The following is a 6,000-nucleotide window of genomic DNA, read 5'->3' as shown; positions in this document are numbered from 1 at the left end:
CCCCACCATTAAATAAAAGTCTTCCCTAGAAATGGCGGGGTCGGGGTAGACAAGATGACCCAATAATGGCTGGCCGATGCACCCATGATTATTTACATGTTGAGTGTATGTTTCCTGTCCACCATGGGTGGAGGCAGTTTATGGACTTTGGGGTCAGTTCAAATTCTACCTCCTCCACTCAGTAACTGGTTGCCTTAGGTTAAGTAATTTGCTCATCCAGGTTTCAGTTTCCTCTTTTATAAAATGGGAGGATAATACTATTATCTCATGTGCTTACGAGGACTCCAGTGAGATAATGTCCACCCAGTAGCTCTTTGCTTTACCTGATGTTATTATCGAGGGGTGGTGGCAGAGTCAGTGGGCTACATTTGGTAGTTCTCAGTGCCTTTGGCCCCACTTGATATTTTTTCTGAAGTCAGGGTCCCTGCAAACATCAGGACTCGGCCCCAAAAATGGGAAGAGAACTCTATTCTTAAAATGTTTCTGGCCAGGTATGGAGGCTCACACCTGTAATCCCAGAAATTTGGGAGGCCGAGGTGGGTGGATTACCTGAGGTCAGGAGTTCAAGACCAACCTGGCCAACATGGTGAAACCCCATCTCTACTAAAAATACAAAAATTAGCCAGGCGTGGTGGCAGGCGCCTGTAATCCCAGCTACTCCAGAGGCTGAGGCACGAGAATTGCTTGAACCAGGGGAAGCAGAGGTTGCAGTGAGCCAAGATTGCACCACTGCACTCCAGTCTGGGTGACAGAGTGATACTTTGTCTCAAAAAAAAAAAAAAAGTCTACCCTCCCTCACCCTGAACACTGTTCCCCATCTTATCATTATTGAGGGAAATTCAGACAGAGCTCCGGAATGATTACTGCCCTCACAACTTGCTTCCTAAAGAAGCCTGCCCTTTTCTGCCTGGGGAGTCTTCTCAGGAACCAGACCTTCTTCTCTTCTCTGGCCCCAGCCATCCAGCACCCCAGGATGTGGGGTGACCAGCCCAGGAGGGGACAGGGCTGTCCATCCCACATCCTGGCAGGACCCCCTGCCTAGAAGCAGGTGGGCGGTAGGTGTTATGCTAGAGGGCATCACTCTTGACAGAAGCAGCGCTGGCTCCCAACTCTGCCTGCAGCATGGGATGAGCCCAGGAAAGGGGTCACAGAGCCCCTCCCTGATCTTGCCATGGAGCGCAGCTGGCAGCATCCCCTGCTGTGGCTGGGCTGGGCGCCGTGTTCTGTGTGGATGCCAAACCTGTCATGGCTCCTTCCCCAAGGAAGGTGGCCCTTGGGGAGGCTGTGACTTTCTTGACTGTGGTACCCAGTAAAGAGAGTGCCATCTCCACGCAGACCCATGTAGTCCCTTCCAACCCTGTACAAAGTCAGAAGCCCACAGTGTGGTCCCAGCTCTGCCCCATCACCCTCAGTGGCCTCCGGCAGATTGCTCACCTTTCTGAGTCTTGCCTTCTTTGCCTGAAGCAGGGCGCAGACCAGGGGATTTCCAAAGCCCCTTCCCAGGCTGCTGGTCTGAGTCTCCGGCTTTTGCCAATGCTGCTAACAAGGCAAGCTGTGTGCTGGGGCCCCAAGAGGGGCTCAGCCTCCTGTTCCTCCAAACTGTAGAGCCAGGGGCTTCCCCCAGCTGACATCTGGGTACCTGGTCCCTGCCGTGCTCAGATGGGCAAGGAAATCCTGGAATGCCTCAGCCCTGTCAACTAGGAGGAGAAGAAGTACCTCGCAAAGAAATGGATGCTGGATTCAAACACTACATAGGCACGGGATGCTCAAGGCCAGGGGTTGGCAAACCATAGCTCTTGGCCGAGTCCTGCCTGTTTTTGTATGGCCCATGAGCTAAGAATGATTTTTACATTTTTAAGTGGTCGACAAAAAGTCAAAAGAAGAAAATAAAGTTTTGTGACCCTTAAAAATTTTGTAAAATTCAAATGTTAGTGTTCATAGTAAAGTTTTACTGGTGCGAGGCCAAATTCATTCATTTACATCTTGCCCGTGGGTGCTTTTGTGCTACAAAGGCAGAGTTGCAGAGTTGCAACAGAGGTGATGGCCCGCAAAGCCTAAAATAGTGGCTGTCTGGCCTCTTACAGAAAAGGTTTGCTGACCCCTGCTCAAGATAATCATAGCTCTCTCCAGACTTTGCACTAAACTGCTCCAGGATCTCAATCTAAAAGTACTTTCTTTTCATTTAAAAATAAGTGTTGCTCTTTTCTCCTTATGTAAGCAATAAATGTTCATAATGGAAATATTAGAAGATGCAGATAAGCAAAAAGAAGACATTAAAATCACCCATAATTCTACCACCCAGGAATAACTACTGCTGGTGTTTTGACTTACCGCCTTCTGGGTTATCAGTGTGCTGTGTTTATATGTGCATGCCTGTGACACATGTGTATATCCTACATACGTACAGCTTTTACAAACTGTATACATCTGTCCTCTTCACTTTAAAAACACATCTCGGCCAGGTGTGGTGGCTCACACCTATAATCCTAGCACTTTGGGATGCCAAGACGGGCAGATTACCTGAGCTTAGGAGTTCGAGACCAGCCTGGGTAATATGGTGAAACCCCGTCTCTACTGAAATACAAAAAATTAGCTGGGTGTGGTGTCATCCGCCTGTAGTCCCAGCTACTCGGGAAGCTGAGGCAGGAGAATTGCTTGAACCCAGAAGGCAGAAGTTGCAGTGAGCCAAGATCGTGCCACTGCACTCCAGCCTGGGTGATTCCGTCTCCAAAAGGAAACACATACACATACACACACACACACACACACACACACACACATCTCAAACTGAACCCTTGGGGGACACCCAGGTAGGGTGCCCAGCAGGCAGCTGGACCCAAGCATCTGGAGCTGAGGGGCTTGGTGGGGCCACAGCTACAGATCTGGAGTCATCAGCACGCGGGTGGTGGTTTCCACTGCGGGAGGGGATGAGGTCACCCAGGAAGCATGCCCAGAGGGGAAGAGCAGAGGGCCAAAGAGGGAATTGTGGGAGTGTTGACATTCAAGAGACAGGTAGAGGAAGTGAGTCCACTAGACCCAGGAGGAAGGAAGAAGCAGGAGGAGACCCAGGCTGCCAAGGGAGTGGAATCCGAGACCCAGGGCCCAGGACAGTGCCTGGTGCTGAGCAGGTGCTTGTGAAATGAGTGAGTGACTTTGAGGGGGCTGAACCCTGGTGAGTGAGTGACACTGATAAAGGACATTTAGAGAACAATTGAACAACTATGAGATGTTCAGAGGCCTGGGGGAGGCCATGCAGGCCAAGGAGGCCTCCTGGGCCCAGCCTGGTGGGAGGGAGACGCAGGGCAATCCAAGTGACCAGAAACTGGGAGCTGGTCAGAGGAGCCCAGTGGAGTTCTTGGCGGTGACATGAAGCTGCTTTTTAAAGCCAGTCTCTCAGATTGGAATGAGGAAGGTTGGAGATGACCAGCCAGGGGTTCCTGTCAGAATGTGGGCACTGGGTGGCGTGGGCCAGCCTGGTGGGGGTGGAGTATAAATAGGAATACGGTTTAGAGATGCTGGGAAATCCTCCCCATTCCCTCCCTCCTCATGAGACTGAGAGGTCCCCAGGGATGCCAGGCTCAAAGGACCCTGCAGCTCTGTTGCCAAAGTTGGGCATGGAGAGAAACCCAGAGACAGGACTGAAGGTCCCAGGACAGGCCAGCAGGAGAGCTGGACACGGGATGTCTGGCTGAGAGAGGGCTATTGGGTGGGTGGATTTGACACTCTTCATTTCTTCTCCAGTTTATTGTATAAAAGATGGTAGGCGTCAGTTTCTGTGCCAGAGCAAGTGGAGAGGAAACAGAAGCTGTTTCCTCTGGGTTTTAAGGAAGACCTAAGGAAAGGTTCCAGACTTTGGGATCTCAGAAACACAAGACAGTTGGGGAAGGACCTTCCTCAAGGGTCTTTAAAGAGGGCTGCTAAAAGGAGCAGAGAGGGCTCCTCTGGCTGGGAGAGTAAGGTGGGCTTTCCCTGGAGGCAGGAGGATGTGGGGGATGGAGGCCAGGCCTATCCTGGCCCCTTGCCCCTTGCTCTAGTCTCTGATCTGGGATGTTCTGTACGCCCAGGACCAGAACTGACGGAAGGGCTCCTTGTCCCATCTTATCACTTGGACATCCTGAGCCTCCTCAGAGAGTGCAGACCAGCTTTAGCTGGGCCCCCAAAAAGGGTCAAAAGGAAAATACCAGAAGATGCAATATACCTCTATTCCTTGAGCCTCAGGAAGCCAGAGAGCAGCAGGGTGGACATCAGTAGGACTGAAGTGGAGCCACACAGAGGGGCTAGACGCGAGGTCGTGTGGGGTCAGGAAGGGTCATCTGTAGGAGTCAAGGCCAACATCTGGGCCTGAGTAGTGCACCTGCCCTGCAAGGCTCTGAGAATCTTCCCTGAGTGACAGAGCCAGGAAGAGGGCCACAGCCCCTCCAAACCCCATCCCCACAGCTCTGGAGGCCCTAGCTCAATGCATGTTGCAGGAGGAACTTCTCATTCGGGTTTTTCTCATTCCAGTCCACTCCTCAATGTAGGATGGCGCCTCCAACCCCAAAACCTCCACAGACCTCACTGGGGGAGTAATTGCTGGGCAGGACACTGCCCCCACTGCCCCAGCCCATCTCCCACTGCTGTCGGGCCACATGCTGGCTAGAGGAGGAGGGTCAGGTTTCAGCTGAGGCCTAGAGTCCAGCTTTCACATATCATTTGCTAGTCATTTGAGGGCTCACTCTGTCTTAGGCCTTGGGTCAGGCTCTGGGGGTGCGGTGACAAGTCACGCCATAGTGCTTGCCTTTAAAAAGCTCACAGGCAAACTAGGAAAATGACAAGTAAACAGTTACAGGACAGGGAGCCAAGTGCCCTGCCTTGGGACGTCAGAAAGCTGTGGGAGCACAGAATAGGGACCATCACCTGGCTGGGGACAGTGGAGTTTCAGGCTACAGGAGATGCAGAGGTCCCCATGGCAGGATGAGTAGCACGTTGTTGGTCTCTCCCTAGTCCCCCCTCCATCTGCTTGGGTACCAATCCCTGTATTCCTGTTCCCTCTGAGACCCAAGAGAACTGAGGAGGAAGCATGTCCTGGGGAGTCTGGCGCTGGGTGATTAGACAGTCTAGGCTTGCTCTAGTGTGCCCAGAAAGAGGACAGGGCCAGGCCCACCCCGTTCATGCTCAAGTCTCAATTAGGACAGGAGCTGGCCTGATGAGAAGATACATCTAGAAACAGGTCCCTGGCCTGCCTGAAAGGGGAAGGAAAGGCACCAACATTTATTGCACATGGCAGTGTGTCCTGGATCTTAAAGGTGGCTAAGATACGGTCTTTGTCCTTGAGGGATCTCATGTGTCTATATCTGTAGAGGAAAGAGGCTTAAGCAAGTCGTCATGAAACAGTGGCTCGATGGCCTCATTCAGTCACTTGTTCATGCGTTCCACAAATGCTGAGTACCTGGTGGGCTCCTTACTCTGTGTAAGGCACCAGGGAAGCAAAAATGTTAAGGCCCTGTTCTTGTCCTGAAGGATCTCACAGTGCAGTTATGAGTGTGTGCTGGCTGCTCTGGAAGGGACAAGGAGGAAGGATCTCACTCTACCTAGAGGAAGAAGGTGTGGTCATGCACAGCCTCCCAGGGGAAGTGACCCGTGAGTTGAGTTTGGGAGTGGTTTTACCAAGGGGAAAATTGAGGAAGGGCATCCCAGGCCAAATGACTGCAAAGCCGTGGGGTGTGAGTGGAGTTTGCTCTGGGAATGCCAGGTACATCTGATAAAACCAGACCCTTTGGGGAGGGGTGACAGCTGAGACTCAAGAAGACAGGGATCCAAATACAAAGGCCTGGTCTGCCAGCCCCTGGAGTTTGGACTTTTTCCTGAAGGCAGTGTTAGCGTTGAAGGATTTTTTTTTTTTTTTTGAGATGGAGTCTCGCTGCAACACCCAGGCTCGAGTGCAGTAGTGCCATCTCAGCTCACTGCAAACTCCTGCCTCCTGGGTTCCAGTGATACTCCTGCCTCAGCCTCCCAAGTAGC

The sequence above is a fragment of the Colobus angolensis genome, unplaced genomic scaffold, assembly GCF_000951035.1.
Source record: "Colobus angolensis palliatus isolate OR3802 unplaced genomic scaffold, Cang.pa_1.0 Scaffold449, whole genome shotgun sequence".
Taxonomy (NCBI): Eukaryota; Metazoa; Chordata; class Mammalia; order Primates; family Cercopithecidae; genus Colobus; species Colobus angolensis.
The sequence above is the reverse complement of the archived record's forward strand: the minus strand, read 5'-3'. Positions refer to the sequence as shown.